At 44.8% G+C, this 15,254-nt stretch overlaps 12 non-coding genes across 12 annotated transcripts; all 12 read right to left on the bottom strand.

Moving 5' to 3' along the window:
- Window positions 1-449: 449 nt before the first annotated feature.
- Window positions 450-640, bottom strand: LOC141205838 (U2 spliceosomal RNA). The gene has a single exon (XR_012276510.1). It is a non-coding gene; the product is annotated as a U2 spliceosomal RNA (small nuclear RNA).
- Window positions 641-1,755: 1,115 nt separating this feature from the next.
- On the bottom strand, window positions 1,756-1,946 carry LOC141205837 (U2 spliceosomal RNA). Its single transcript, XR_012276509.1, has one exon. It is a non-coding gene; the product is annotated as a U2 spliceosomal RNA (small nuclear RNA).
- A 1,118-nt stretch (window positions 1,947-3,064) lies between these two features.
- LOC141205836 (U2 spliceosomal RNA) lies at window positions 3,065-3,255 on the bottom strand. The gene has a single exon (XR_012276508.1). It is a non-coding gene; the product is annotated as a U2 spliceosomal RNA (small nuclear RNA).
- A 1,121-nt stretch (window positions 3,256-4,376) lies between these two features.
- LOC141205835 (U2 spliceosomal RNA) lies at window positions 4,377-4,567 on the bottom strand. Its single transcript, XR_012276507.1, has one exon. It is a non-coding gene; the product is annotated as a U2 spliceosomal RNA (small nuclear RNA).
- A 1,115-nt stretch (window positions 4,568-5,682) lies between these two features.
- LOC141205834 (U2 spliceosomal RNA) lies at window positions 5,683-5,873 on the bottom strand. Its single transcript, XR_012276506.1, has one exon. It is a non-coding gene; the product is annotated as a U2 spliceosomal RNA (small nuclear RNA).
- Window positions 5,874-6,988: 1,115 nt separating this feature from the next.
- LOC141205833 (U2 spliceosomal RNA) lies at window positions 6,989-7,179 on the bottom strand. The gene has a single exon (XR_012276505.1). It is a non-coding gene; the product is annotated as a U2 spliceosomal RNA (small nuclear RNA).
- Window positions 7,180-8,294: 1,115 nt separating this feature from the next.
- LOC141206169 (U2 spliceosomal RNA) lies at window positions 8,295-8,486 on the bottom strand. Its single transcript, XR_012276835.1, has one exon. It is a non-coding gene; the product is annotated as a U2 spliceosomal RNA (small nuclear RNA).
- Window positions 8,487-9,599: 1,113 nt separating this feature from the next.
- LOC141205831 (U2 spliceosomal RNA) lies at window positions 9,600-9,790 on the bottom strand. Its single transcript, XR_012276503.1, has one exon. It is a non-coding gene; the product is annotated as a U2 spliceosomal RNA (small nuclear RNA).
- Window positions 9,791-10,905: 1,115 nt separating this feature from the next.
- On the bottom strand, window positions 10,906-11,096 carry LOC141205830 (U2 spliceosomal RNA). The gene has a single exon (XR_012276502.1). It is a non-coding gene; the product is annotated as a U2 spliceosomal RNA (small nuclear RNA).
- Window positions 11,097-12,211: 1,115 nt separating this feature from the next.
- Window positions 12,212-12,402, bottom strand: LOC141205829 (U2 spliceosomal RNA). Its single transcript, XR_012276501.1, has one exon. It is a non-coding gene; the product is annotated as a U2 spliceosomal RNA (small nuclear RNA).
- Window positions 12,403-13,517: 1,115 nt separating this feature from the next.
- On the bottom strand, window positions 13,518-13,708 carry LOC141205828 (U2 spliceosomal RNA). Its single transcript, XR_012276500.1, has one exon. It is a non-coding gene; the product is annotated as a U2 spliceosomal RNA (small nuclear RNA).
- Window positions 13,709-14,823: 1,115 nt separating this feature from the next.
- On the bottom strand, window positions 14,824-15,014 carry LOC141205827 (U2 spliceosomal RNA). The gene has a single exon (XR_012276499.1). It is a non-coding gene; the product is annotated as a U2 spliceosomal RNA (small nuclear RNA).
- Window positions 15,015-15,254: the final 240 nt, after the last annotated feature.

The raw sequence follows: 15,254 nt of genomic DNA, 5'->3' as shown, positions 1-15,254 counted from the left end.
AAGCGCAGCAGAGTAACCAGCGCACATACCTGTTAGCTCAGGTGAGTTTAAAAGGCTGCTGTTGATAACAAGGGCATTTGCTAAATAGATGGTGTGTGTGCAACAATATACTGAAAGGTCAATTATATTGTGCAGCTTATCTCACCACCTGTAGTTATTTAGGTGAAAGCTCCAAAATGCTTGCCTAATATGTCTGTTTATCCAAAAGGAAGTAAAAAGGGAGAGCTAGAAAGATAGCATTGCATCACATTACATGGCAATGCAATGCACAGTTGCTGAAGTTGAACCAAAATGAGCTTGTAATCTGGCTTCTGCAACTTTGAACATGAAAAATCCAATGAGGAGAAGAAAAGCAAAGCCAAAGAGTCCATCCCAAAATCCGACAAACAAGCAAAATGAACAAAAAACATTGAATTCAATTCTTTCTGATTTTAGAAACTGCATTAAAGAAGGGGTGCACCGGTCCTGGAGATACTGCAATACCAGGTCAATGCGTGGAGTGGACAGAGCAAGCTCTTTTTCCATCTCCCTGTTCTAAAAATCCATTTAATATATGGTCCCCAGATAGGGGACGTATCAGATATTAAACTGATAAGAACAGATACTACACTTGATCTTAGCCAAAAGGCCGAGAAGCGATAACCAGAATTGGTTTCAAACTACGGAGCCACCCAAGGATCCTGAAAAGTCCATTTGTGGAGATGAGCTCCTGGACTCCCATTAAGAAGACATGTTGTCAACCTCTAGATCCCTTACATGCCTGCACTTTTCGGCTTGCTGCTGCTGCAATCCACGCGTTTTAGATCTGCATAACTCCACCTCTTTAAACACAGCACCTTCACCCCCTGCTGTTCCCACCCGCCTCAACACCGTTGGAAGGGAGGAGAACCAATTAAGGCGGGGGGTGGGGTGGAACGAGCAGCTGTCTACCCTTAGCAGGAGGGCTCCTGATTACATACCTCTCCTGCTGCTGCTGCTGCTGGCTGTCCAGCAGCAGACTGAAGGTGGCTGCTGCTGTGCACAGGTATATAAAGGCTCAGAGCCTATTATGACACGCGCAGCCAGCGTTCCATTGCCACATTCCATCTACTGCAGGCAGGATACCTGGCTGGCTGAATGTCGCTGAGAAGCTCACAGAGACCGCCATAAGCAACAGTTTAACAGAATACCACAGACTAATCAACCAAACTTTTTGGGTTGGGTTCTCTTTTATAGTCTGCAGGCATTAAATGAAAGAAGTCAGTGTTCCAGCAGAAGGAGACAACGTTTCAGAAAAGGCATTGTAGCAAACCAAAAAAGAAATTTTAAGCGCAGCAGAGTAACCAGCGCACATACCTGTTAGCTCAGGTGAGTTTAAAAGGCTGCTGTTGATAACAAGGGCATTTGCTAAATAGATGGTGTGTGTGCAACAATATACTGAAAGGTCAATTATATTGTGCAGCTTATCTCACCACCTGTAGTTATTTAGGTGAAAGCTCCAAAATGCTTGCCTAATATGTCTGTTTATCCAAAAGGAAGTAAAAAGGGAGAGCTAGAAAGATAGCATTGCATCACATTACATGGCAATGCAATGCACAGTTGCTGAAGTTGAACCAAAATGAGCTTGTAATCTGGCTTCTGCAACTTTGAACATGAAAAATCCAATGAGGAGAAGAAAAGCAAAGCCAAAGAGTCCATCCCAAAATCCGACAAACAAGCAAAATGAACAAAAAACATTGAATTCAATTCTTTCTGATTTTAGAAACTGCATTAAAGAAGGGGTGCACCGGTCCTGGAGATACTGCAATACCAGGTCAATGCGTGGAGTGGACAGAGCAAGCTCTTTTTCCATCTCCCTGTTCTAAAAATCCATTTAATATATGGTCCCCAGATAGGGGACGTATCAGATATTAAACTGATAAGAACAGATACTACACTTGATCTTAGCCAAAAGGCCGAGAAGCGATAACCAGAATTGGTTTCAAACTACGGAGCCACCCAAGGATCCTGAAAAGTCCATTTGTGGAGATGAGCTCCTGGACTCCCGTTAAGAAGGCATGTTGTCAACCTCTAGATCCCTTACATGCCTGCACTTTTCGGCTTGCTGCTGCTGCAATCCACGCGTTTTAGATCTGCATAACTCCACCTCTTTAAACACAGCACCTTCACCCCCTGCTGTTCCCACCCGCCTCAACACCGTTGGAAGGGAGGAGAACCAATTAAGGCGGGGGGTGGGGTGGAACGAGCAGCTGTCTACCCTTAGCAGGAGGGCTCCTGATTACATACCTCTCCTGCTGCTGCTGCTGCTGCTGGCTGTCCAGCAGCAGACTGAAGGTGGCTGCTGCTGTGCACAGGTATATAAAGGCTCAGAGCCTATTATGACACGCGCAGCCAGCGTTCCATTGCCACATTCCATCTACTGCAGGCAGGATACCTGGCTGGCTGAATGTCGCTGAGAAGCTCACAGAGACCGCCATAAGCAACAGTTTAACAGAATGCCACAGACTAATCAACCAAACTTTTTGGGTTGGGTTCTCTTTTATAGTCTGCAGGCATTAAATGAAAGAAGTCAGTGTTCCAGCAGAAGGAGACAACGTTTCAGAAAAGGCATTGTAGCAAACCAAAAAAGAAATTTTAAGCGCAGCAGAGTAACCAGCGCACATACCTGTTAGCTCAGGTGAGTTTAAAAGGCTGCTGTTGATAACAAGGGCATTTGCTAAATAGATGGTGTGTGTGCAACAATATACTGAAAGGTCAATTATATTGTGCAGCTTATCTCACCACCTGTAGTTATTTAGGTGAAAGCTCCAAAATGCTTGCCTAATATGTCTGTTTATCCAAAAGGAAGTAAAAAGGGAGAGCTAGAAAGATAGCATTGCATCACATTACATGGCAATGCAATGCACAGTTGCTGAAGTTGAACCAAAATGAGCTTGTAATCTGGCTTCTGCAACTTTGAACATGAAAAATCCAATGAGGAGAAGAAAAGCAAAGCCAAAGAGTCCATCCCAAAATCCGACAAACAAGCAAAATGAACAAAAAACATTGAATTCAATTCTTTCTGATTTTAGAAACTGCATTAAAGAAGGGGTGCACCGGTCCTGGAGATACTGCAATACCAGGTCAATGCGTGGAGTGGACAGAGCAAGCTCTTTTTCCATCTCCCTGTTCTAAAAATCCATTTAATATATGGTCCCCAGATAGGGGACGTATCAGATATTAAACTGATAAGAACAGATACTACACTTGATCTTAGCCAAAAGGCCGAGAAGCGATAACCAGAATTGGTTTCAAACTACGGAGCCACCCAAGGATCCTGAAAAGTCCATTTGTGGAGATGAGCTCCTGGACTCCCGTTAAGAAGACATGTTGTCAACCTCTAGATCCCTTACATGCCTGCACTTTTCGGCTTGCTGCTGCTGCAATCCACGCGTTTTAGATCTGCATAACTCCACCTCTTTAAACACAGCACCTTCACCCCCTGCTGTTCCCACCCACCTCAACACCGTTGGAAGGGAGGAGAACCAATTAAGGCGGGGGGTGGGGTGGAACGAGCAGCTGTCTACCCTTAGCAGGAGGGCTCCTGATTACATACCTCTCCTGCTGCTGCTGCTGCTGCTGCTGGCTGTCCAGCAGCAGACTGAAGGTGGCTGCTGCTGTGCACAGGTATATAAAGGCTCAGAGCCTATTATGACACGCGCAGCCAGCGTTCCATTGCCACATTCCATCTACTGCAGGCAGGATACCTGGCTGGCTGAATGTCGCTGAGAAGCTCACAGAGACCGCCATAAGCAACAGTTTAACAGAATGCCACAGACTAATCAACCAAACTTTTTGGGTTGGGTTCTCTTTTATAGTCTGCAGGCATTAAATGAAAGAAGTCAGTGTTCCAGCAGAAGGAGACAACGTTTCAGAAAAGGCATTGTAGCAAACCAAAAAAGAAATTTTAAGCGCAGCAGAGTAACCAGCGCACATACCTGTTAGCTCAGGTGAGTTTAAAAGGCTGCTGTTGATAACAAGGGCATTTGCTAAATAGATGGTGTGTGTGCAACAATATACTGAAAGGTCAATTATATTGTGCAGCTTATCTCACCACCTGTAGTTATTTAGGTGAAAGCTCCAAAATGCTTGCCTAATATGTCTGTTTATCCAAAAGGAAGTAAAAAGGGAGAGCTAGAAAGATAGCATTGCATCACATTACATGGCAATGCAATGCACAGTTGCTGAAGTTGAACCAAAATGAGCTTGTAATCTGGCTTCTGCAACTTTGAACATGAAAAATCCAATGAGGAGAAGAAAAGCAAAGCCAAAGAGTCCATCCCAAAATCCGACAAACAAGCAAAATGAACAAAAAACATTGAATTCAATTCTTTCTGATTTTAGAAACTGCATTAAAGAAGGGGTGCACCGGTCCTGGAGATACTGCAATACCAGGTCAATGCGTGGAGTGGACAGAGCAAGCTCTTTTTCCATCTCCCTGTTCTAAAAATCCATTTAATATATGGTCCCCAGATAGGGGACGTATCAGATATTAAACTGATAAGAACAGATACTACACTTGATCTTAGCCAAAAGGCCGAGAAGCGATAACCAGAATTGGTTTCAAACTACGGAGCCACCCAAGGATCCTGAAAAGTCCATTTGTGGAGATGAGCTCCTGGACTCCCGTTAAGAAGACATGTTGTCAACCTCTAGATCCCTTACATGCCTGCACTTTTCGGCTTGCTGCTGCTGCAATCCACGCGTTTTAGATCTGCATAACTCCACCTCTTTAAACACAGCACCTTCACCCCCTGCTGTTCCCACCCGCCTCAACACCGTTGGAAGGGAGGAGAACCAATTAAGGCGGGGGGTGGGGTGGAACGAGCAGCTGTCTACCCTTAGCAGGAGGGCTCCTGATTACATACCTCTCCTGCTGCTGCTGCTGCTGGCTGTCCAGCAGCAGACTGAAGGTGGCTGCTGCTGTGCACAGGTATATAAAGGCTCAGAGCCTATTATGACACGCGCAGCCAGCGTTCCATTGCCACATTCCATCTACTGCAGGCAGGATACCTGGCTGGCTGAATGTCGCTGAGAAGCTCACAGAGACCGCCATAAGCAACAGTTTAACAGAATGCCACAGACTAATCAACCAAACTTTTTGGGTTGGGTTCTCTTTTATAGTCTGCAGGCATTAAATGAAAGAAGTCAGTGTTCCAGCAGAAGGAGACAACGTTTCAGAAAAGGCATTGTAGCAAACCAAAAAAGAAATTTTAAGCGCAGCAGAGTAACCAGCGCACATACCTGTTAGCTCAGGTGAGTTTAAAAGGCTGCTGTTGATAACAAGGGCATTTGCTAAATAGATGGTGTGTGTGCAACAATATACTGAAAGGTCAATTATATTGTGCAGCTTATCTCACCACCTGTAGTTATTTAGGTGAAAGCTCCAAAATGCTTGCCTAATATGTCTGTTTATCCAAAAGGAAGTAAAAAGGGAGAGCTAGAAAGATAGCATTGCATCACATTACATGGCAATGCAATGCACAGTTGCTGAAGTTGAACCAAAATGAGCTTGTAATCTGGCTTCTGCAACTTTGAACATGAAAAATCCAATGAGGAGAAGAAAAGCAAAGCCAAAGAGTCCATCCCAAAATCCGACAAACAAGCAAAATGAACAAAAAACATTGAATTCAATTCTTTCTGATTTTAGAAACTGCATTAAAGAAGGGGTGCACCGGTCCTGGAGATACTGCAATACCAGGTCAATGCGTGGAGTGGACAGAGCAAGCTCTTTTTCCATCTCCCTGTTCTAAAAATCCATTTAATATATGGTCCCCAGATAGGGGACGTATCAGATATTAAACTGATAAGAACAGATACTACACTTGATCTTAGCCAAAAGGCCGAGAAGCGATAACCAGAATTGGTTTCAAACTACGGAGCCACCCAAGGATCCTGAAAAGTCCATTTGTGGAGATGAGCTCCTGGACTCCGGTTAAGAAGACATGTTGTCAACCTCTAGATCCCTTACATGCCTGCACTTTTCGGCTTGCTGCTGCTGCAATCCACGCGTTTTAGATCTGCATAACTCCACCTCTTTAAACACAGCACCTTCACCCCCTGCTGTTCCCACCCGCCTCAACACCGTTGGAAGGGAGGAGAACCAATTAAGGCGGGGGGTGGGGTGGAACGAGCAGCTGTCTACCCTTAGCAGGAGGGCTCCTGATTACATACCTCTCCTGCTGCTGCTGCTGCTGGCTGTCCAGCAGCAGACTGAAGGTGGCTGCTGCTGTGCACAGGTATATAAAGGCTCAGAGCCTATTATGACACGCGCAGCCAGCGTTCCATTGCCACATTCCATCTACTGCAGGCAGGATACCTGGCTGGCTGAATGTCGCTGAGAAGCTCACAGAGACCGCCATAAGCAACAGTTTAACAGAATGCCACAGACTAATCAACCAAACTTTTTGGGTTGGGTTCTCTTTTATAGTCTGCAGGCATTAAATGAAAGAAGTCAGTGTTCCAGCAGAAGGAGACAACGTTTCAGAAAAGGCATTGTAGCAAACCAAAAAAGAAATTTTAAGCGCAGCAGAGTAACCAGCGCACATACCTGTTAGCTCAGGTGAGTTTAAAAGGCTGCTGTTGATAACAAGGGCATTTGCTAAATAGATGGTGTGTGTGCAACAATATACTGAAAGGTCAATTATATTGTGCAGCTTATCTCACCACCTGTAGTTATTTAGGTGAAAGCTCCAAAATGCTTGCCTAATATGTCTGTTTATCCAAAAGGAAGTAAAAAGGGAGAGCTAGAAAGATAGCATTGCATCACATTACATGGCAATGCAATGCACAGTTGCTGAAGTTGAACCAAAATGAGCTTGTAATCTGGCTTCTGCAACTTTGAACATGAAAAATCCAATGAGGAGAAGAAAAGCAAAGCCAAAGAGTCCATCCCAAAATCCGACAAACAAGCAAAATGAACAAAAAACATTGAATTCAATTCTTTCTGATTTTAGAAACTGCATTAAAGAAGGGGTGCACCGGTCCTGGAGATACTGCAATACCAGGTCAATGCGTGGAGTGGACAGAGCAAGCTCTTTTTCCATCTCCCTGTTCTAAAAATCCATTTAATATATGGTCCCCAGATAGGGGACGTATCAGATATTAAACTGATAAGAACAGATACTACACTTGATCTTAGCCAAAAGGCCGAGAAGCGATAACCAGAATTGGTTTCAAACTACGGAGCCACCCAAGGATCCTGAAAAGTCCATTTGTGGAGATGAGCTCCTGGACTCCCGTTAAGAAGACATGTTGTCAACCTCTAGATCCCTTACATGCCTGCACTTTTCGGCTTGCTGCTGCTGCAATCCACGCGTTTTAGATCTGCATAACTCCACCTCTTTAAACACAGCACCTTCACCCCCTGCTGTTCCCACCCACCTCAACACCGTTGGAAGGGAGGAGAACCAATTAAGGCGGGGGGTGGGGTGGAACGAGCAGCTGTCTAGCCTTAGCAGGAGGGCTCCTGATTACATACCTCTCCTGCTGCTGCTGCTGCTGGCTGTCCAGCAGCAGACTGAAGGTGGCTGCTGCTGTGCACAGGTATATAAAGGCTCAGAGCCTATTATGACACGCGCAGCCAGCGTTCCATTGCCCCATTCCATCTACTGCAGGCAGGATACCTGGCTGGCTGAATGTCGCTGAGAAGCTCACAGAGACCGCTATAAGCAACAGTTTAACAGAATGCCACAGACTAATCAACCAAACTTTTTGGGTTGGGTTCTCTTTTATAGTCTGCAGGCATTAAATGAAAGAAGTCAGTGTTCCAGCAGAAGGAGACAACGTTTCAGAAAAGGCATTGTAGCAAACCAAAAAAGAAATTTTAAGCGCAGCAGAGTAACCAGCGCACATACCTGTTAGCTCAGGTGAGTTTAAAAGGCTGCTGTTGATAACAAGGGCATTTGCTAAATAGATGGTGTGTGTGCAACAATATACTGAAAGGTCAATTATATTGTGCAGCTTATCTCACCACCTGTAGTTATTTAGGTGAAAGCTCCAAAATGCTTGCCTAATATGTCTGTTTATCCAAAAGGAAGTAAAAAGGGAGAGCTAGAAAGATAGCATTGCATCACATTACATGGCAATGCAATGCACAGTTGCTGAAGTTGAACCAAAATGAGCTTGTAATCTGGCTTCTGCAACTTTGAACATGAAAAATCCAATGAGGAGAAGAAAAGCAAAGCCAAAGAGTCCATCCCAAAATCCGACAAACAAGCAAAATGAACAAAAAACATTGAATTCAATTCTTTCTGATTTTAGAAACTGCATTAAAGAAGGGGTGCACCGGTCCTGGAGATACTGCAATACCAGGTCAATGCGTGGAGTGGACAGAGCAAGCTCTTTTTCCATCTCCCTGTTCTAAAAATCCATTTAATATATGGTCCCCAGATAGGGGACGTATCAGATATTAAACTGATAAGAACAGATACTACACTTGATCTTAGCCAAAAGGCCGAGAGCGATAACCAGAATTGGTTTCAAACTACGGAGCCACCCAAGGATCCTGAAAAGTCCATTTGTGGAGATGAGCTCCTGGACTCCCGTTAAGAAGACATGTTGTCAACCTCTAGATCCCTTACATGCCTGCACTTTTCGGCTTGCTGCTGCTGCAATCCACGCGTTTTAGATCTGCATAACTCCACCTCTTTAAACACAGCACCTTCACCCCCTGCTGTTCCCACCCGCCTCAACACCGTTGGAAGGGAGGAGAACCAATTAAGGCGGGGGGTGGGGTGGAACGAGCAGCTGTCTACCCTTAGCAGGAGGGCTCCTGATTACATACCTCTCCTGCTGCTGCTGCTGCTGGCTGTCCAGCAGCAGACTGAAGGTGGCTGCTGCTGTGCACAGGTATATAAAGGCTCAGAGCCTATTATGACACGCGCAGCCAGCGTTCCATTGCCACATTCCATCTACTGCAGGCAGGATACCTGGCTGGCTGAATGTCGCTGAGAAGCTCACAGAGACCGCCATAAGCAACAGTTTAACAGAATGCCACAGACTAATCAACCAAACTTTTTGGGTTGGGTTCTCTTTTATAGTCTGCAGGCATTAAATGAAAGAAGTCAGTGTTCCAGCAGAAGGAGACAACGTTTCAGAAAAGGCATTGTAGCAAACCAAAAAAGAAATTTTAAGCGCAGCAGAGTAACCAGCGCACATACCTGTTAGCTCAGGTGAGTTTAAAAGGCTGCTGTTGATAACAAGGGCATTTGCTAAATAGATGGTGTGTGTGCAACAATATACTGAAAGGTCAATTATATTGTGCAGCTTATCTCACCACCTGTAGTTATTTAGGTGAAAGCTCCAAAATGCTTGCCTAATATGTCTGTTTATCCAAAAGGAAGTAAAAAGGGAGAGCTAGAAAGATAGCATTGCATCACATTACATGGCAATGCAATGCACAGTTGCTGAAGTTGAACCAAAATGAGCTTGTAATCTGGCTTCTGCAACTTTGAACATGAAAAATCCAATGAGGAGAAGAAAAGCAAAGCCAAAGAGTCCATCCCAAAATCCGACAAACAAGCAAAATGAACAAAAAACATTGAATTCAATTCTTTCTGATTTTAGAAACTGCATTAAAGAAGGGGTGCACCGGTCCTGGAGATACTGCAATACCAGGTCAATGCGTGGAGTGGACAGAGCAAGCTCTTTTTCCATCTCCCTGTTCTAAAAATCCATTTAATATATGGTCCCCAGATAGGGGACGTATCAGATATTAAACTGATAAGAACAGATACTACACTTGATCTTAGCCAAAAGGCCGAGAAGCGATAACCAGAATTGGTTTCAAACTACGGAGCCACCCAAGGATCCTGAAAAGTCCATTTGTGGAGATGAGCTCCTGGACTCCCGTTAAGAAGACATGTTGTCAACCTCTAGATCCCTTACATGCCTGCACTTTTCGGCTTGCTGCTGCTGCAATCCACGCGTTTTAGATCTGCATAACTCCACCTCTTTAAACACAGCACCTTCACCCCCTGCTGTTCCCACCCGCCTCAACACCGTTGGAAGGGAGGAGAACCAATTAAGGCGGGGGGTGGGGTGGAACGAGCAGCTGTCTACCCTTAGCAGGAGGGCTCCTGATTACATACCTCTCCTGCTGCTGCTGCTGCTGGCTGTCCAGCAGCAGACTGAAGGTGGCTGCTGCTGTGCACAGGTATATAAAGGCTCAGAGCCTATTATGACACGCGCAGCCAGCGTTCCATTGCCACATTCCATCTACTGCAGGCAGGATACCTGGCTGGCTGAATGTCGCTGAGAAGCTCACAGAGACCGCCATAAGCAACAGTTTAACAGAATGCCACAGACTAATCAACCAAACTTTTTGGGTTGGGTTCTCTTTTATAGTCTGCAGGCATTAAATGAAAGAAGTCAGTGTTCCAGCAGAAGGAGACAACGTTTCAGAAAAGGCATTGTAGCAAACCAAAAAAGAAATTTTAAGCGCAGCAGAGTAACCAGCGCACATACCTGTTAGCTCAGGTGAGTTTAAAAGGCTGCTGTTGATAACAAGGGCATTTGCTAAATAGATGGTGTGTGTGCAACAATATACTGAAAGGTCAATTATATTGTGCAGCTTATCTCACCACCTGTAGTTATTTAGGTGAAAGCTCCAAAATGCTTGCCTAATATGTCTGTTTATCCAAAAGGAAGTAAAAAGGGAGAGCTAGAAAGATAGCATTGCATCACATTACATGGCAATGCAATGCACAGTTGCTGAAGTTGAACCAAAATGAGCTTGTAATCTGGCTTCTGCAACTTTGAACATGAAAAATCCAATGAGGAGAAGAAAAGCAAAGCCAAAGAGTCCATCCCAAAATCCGACAAACAAGCAAAATGAACAAAAAACATTGAATTCAATTCTTTCTGATTTTAGAAACTGCATTAAAGAAGGGGTGCACCGGTCCTGGAGATACTGCAATACCAGGTCAATGCGTGGAGTGGACAGAGCAAGCTCTTTTTCCATCTCCCTGTTCTAAAAATCCATTTAATATATGGTCCCCAGATAGGGGACGTATCAGATATTAAACTGATAAGAACAGATACTACACTTGATCTTAGCCAAAAGGCCGAGAAGCGATAACCAGAATTGGTTTCAAACTACGGAGCCACCCAAGGATCCTGAAAAGTCCATTTGTGGAGATGAGCTCCTGGACTCCCGTTAAGAAGACATGTTGTCAACCTCTAGATCCCTTACATGCCTGCACTTTTCGGCTTGCTGCTGCTGCAATCCACGCGTTTTAGATCTGCATAACTCCACCTCTTTAAACACAGCACCTTCACCCCCTGCTGTTCCCACCCGCCTCAACACCGTTGGAAGGGAGGAGAACCAATTAAGGCGGGGGGTGGGGTGGAACAAGCAGCTGTCTACCCTTAGCAGGAGGGCTCCTGATTACATACCTCTCCTGCTGCTGCTGCTGCTGGCTGTCCAGCAGCAGACTGAAGGTGGCTGCTGCTGTGCACAGGTATATAAAGGCTCAGAGCCTATTATGACACGCGCAGCCAGCGTTCCATTGCCACATTCCATCTACTGCAGGCAGGATACCTGGCTGGCTGAATGTCGCTGAGAAGCTCACAGAGACCGCCATAAGCAACAGTTTAACAGAATGCCACAGACTAATCAACCAAACTTTTTGGGTTGGGTTCTCTTTTATAGTCTGCAGGCATTAAATGAAAGAAGTCAGTGTTCCAGCAGAAGGAGACAACGTTTCAGAAAAGGCATTGTAGCAAACCAAAAAAGAAATTTTAAGCGCAGCAGAGTAACCAGCGCACATACCTGTTAGCTCAGGTGAGTTTAAAAGGCTGCTGTTGATAACAAGGGCATTTGCTAAATAGATGGTGTGTGTGCAACAATATACTGAAAGGTCAATTATATTGTGCAGCTTATCTCACCACCTGTAGTTATTTAGGTGAAAGCTCCAAAATGCTTGCCTAATATGTCTGTTTATCCAAAAGGAAGTAAAAAGGGAGAGCTAGAAAGATAGCATTGCATCACATTACATGGCAATGCAATGCACAGTTGCTGAAGTTGAACCAAAATGAGCTTGTAATCTGGCTTCTGCAACTTTGAACATGAAAAATCCAATGAGGAGAAGAAAAGCAAAGCCAAAGAGTCCATCCCAAAATCCGACAAACAAGCAAAATGAACAAAAAACATTGAATTCAATTCTTTCTGATTTTAGAAACTGCATTAAAGAAGGGGTGCACCGGTCCTGGAGATACTGCAATACCAGGTCAATGCGTGGAGTGGACAGAGCAAGCTCTTTTTCCATCTCCCTGTTCTAAAAATCCATTTAATATATGGTCCCCAGATAGGGGACGTATCAGATATTAAACTGATAAGAACAGATACTACACTTGATCTTAGCCAAAAGGCCGAGAAGCGATAACCAGAATTGGTTTCAAACTACGGAGCCACCCAAGGATCCTGAAAAGTCCATTTGTGGAGATGAGCTCCTGGACTCCCGTTAAGAAGACATGTTGTCAACCTCTAGATCCCTTACATGCCTGCACTTTTCGGCTTGCTGCTGCTGCAATCCACGCGTTTTAGATCTGCATAACTCCACCTCTTTAAACACAGCACCTTCACCCCCTGCTGTTCCCACCCGCCTCAACACCGTTGGAAGGGAGGAGAACCAATTAAGGCGGGGGGTGGGGTGGAACGAGCAGCTGTCTACCCTTAGCAGGAGGGCTCCTGATTACATACCTCTCCTGCTGCTGCTGCTGCTGGCTGTCCAGCAGCAGACTGAAGGTGGCTGCTGCTGTGCACAGGTATATAAAGGCTCAGAGCCTATTATGACACGCGCAGCCAGCGTTCCATTGCCACATTCCATCTACTGCAGGCAGGATACCTGGCTGGCTGAATGTCGCTGAGAAGCTCACAGAGACCGCCATAAGCAACAGTTTAACAGAATGCCACAGACTAATCAACCAAACTTTTTGGGTTGGGTTCTCTTTTATAGTCTGCAGGCATTAAATGAAAGAAGTCAGTGTTCCAGCAGAAGGAGACAACGTTTCAGAAAAGGCATTGTAGCAAACCAAAAAAGAAATTTTAAGCGCAGCAGAGTAACCAGCGCACATACCTGTTAGCTCAGGTGAGTTTAAAAGGCTGCTGTTGATAACAAGGGCATTTGCTAAATAGATGGTGTGTGTGCAACAATATACTGAAAGGTCAATTATATTGTGCAGCTTATCTCACCACCTGTAGTTATTTAGGTGAAAGCTCCAAAATGCTTGCCTAATATGTCTGTTTATCCAAAAGGAAGTAAAAAGGGAGAGCTAGAAAGATAGCATTGCATCACATTACATGGCAATGCAATGCACAGTTGCTGAAGTTGAACCAAAATGAGCTTGTAATCTGGCTTCTGCAACTTTGAACATGAAAAATCCAATGAGGAGAAGAAAAGCAAAGCCAAAGAGTCCATCCCCAAATCCGACAAACAAGCAAAATGAACAAAAAACATTGAATTCAATTCTTTCTGATTTTAGAAACTGCATTAAAGAAGGGGTGCACCGGTCCTGGAGATACTGCAATACCAGGTCAATGCGTGGAGTGGACAGAGCAAGCTCTTTTTCCATCTCCCTGTTCTAAAAATCCATTTAATATATGGTCCCCAGATAGGGGACGTATCAGATATTAAACTGATAAGAACAGATACTACACTTGATCTTAGCCAAAAGGCCGAGAAGCGATAACCAGAATTGGTTTCAAACTACGGAGCCACCCAAGGATCCTGAAAAGTCCATTTGTGGAGATGAGCTCCTGGACTCCCGTTAAGAAGACATGTTGTCAACCTCTAGATCCCTTACATGCCTGCACTTTTCGGCTTGCTGCTGCTGCAATCCACGCGTTTTAGATCTGCATAACTCCACCTCTTTAAACACAGCACCTTCACCCCCTGCTGTTCCCACCCGCCTCAACACCGTTGGAAGGGAGGAGAACCAATTAAGGCGGGGGGTGGGGTGGAACGAGCAGCTGTCTACCCTTAGCAGGAGGGCTCCTGATTACATACCTCTCCTGCTGCTGCTGCTGCTGGCTGTCCAGCAGCAGACTGAAGGTGGCTGCTGCTGTGCACAGGTATATAAAGGCTCAGAGCCTATTATGACACGCGCAGCCAGCGTTCCATTGCCACATTCCATCTACTGCAGGCAGGATACCTGGCTGGCTGAATGTCGCTGAGAAGCTCACAGAGACCGCCATAAGCAACAGTTTAACAGAATGCCACAGACTAATCAACCAAACTTTTTGGGTTGGGTTCTCTTTTATAGTCTGCAGGCATTAAATGAAAGAAGTCAGTGTTCCAGCAGAAGGAGACAACGTTTCAGAAAAGGCATTGTAGCAAACCAAAAAAGAAATTTTAAGCGCAGCAGAGTAACCAGCGCACATACCTGTTAGCTCAGGTGAGTTTAAAAGGCTGCTGTTGATAACAAGGGCATTTGCTAAATAGATGGTGTGTGTACAACAATATACTGAAAGGTCAATTATATTGTGCAGCTTATCTCACCACCTGTAGTTATTTAGGTGAAAGCTCCAAAATGCTTGCCTAATATGTCTGTTTATCCAAAAGGAAGTAAAAAGGGAGAGCTAGAAAGATAGCATTGCATCACATTACATGGCAATGCAATGCACAGTTGCTGAAGTTGAACCAAAATGAGCTTGTAATCTGGCTTCTGCAACTTTGAACATGAAAAATCCAATGAGGAGAAGAAAAGCAAAGCCAAAGAGTCCATCCCAAAATCCGACAAACAAGCAAAATGAACAAAAAACATTGAATTCAATTCTTTCTGATTTTAGAAACTGCATTAAAGAAGGGGTGCACCGGTCCTGGAGATACTGCAATACCAGGTCAATGCGTGGAGTGGACAGAGCAAGCTCTTTTTCCATCTCCCTGTTCTAAAAATCCATTTAATATATGGTCCCCAGATAGGGGACGTATCAGATATTAAACTGATAAGAACAGATACTACACTTGATCTTAGCCAAAAGGCCGAGAAGCGATAACCAGAATTGGTTTCAAACTACGGAGCCACCCAAGGATCCTGAAAAGTCCATTTGTGGAGATGAGCTCCTGGACTCCCGTTAAGAAGACATGTTGTCAACCTCTAGATCCCTTACATGCCTGCACTTTTCGGCTTGCTGCTGCTGCAATCCACGCGTTTTAGATCTGCATAACTCCACCTCTTTAAACACAGCACCTTCACCCCCTGCTGTTCCCACCCGCCTCAACACCGTTGGAAGG

This window comes from Phyllobates terribilis, unplaced genomic scaffold (genome assembly GCF_046119375.1).
Source record: "Phyllobates terribilis strain yellow unplaced genomic scaffold, ASM4611937v1 Scaffold_142__1_contigs__length_4687701, whole genome shotgun sequence".
Taxonomy (NCBI): domain Eukaryota; kingdom Metazoa; phylum Chordata; class Amphibia; order Anura; family Dendrobatidae; genus Phyllobates; species Phyllobates terribilis.
The sequence above is the reverse complement of the archived record's forward strand: the minus strand, read 5'-3'. Positions and strand labels throughout refer to the sequence as shown.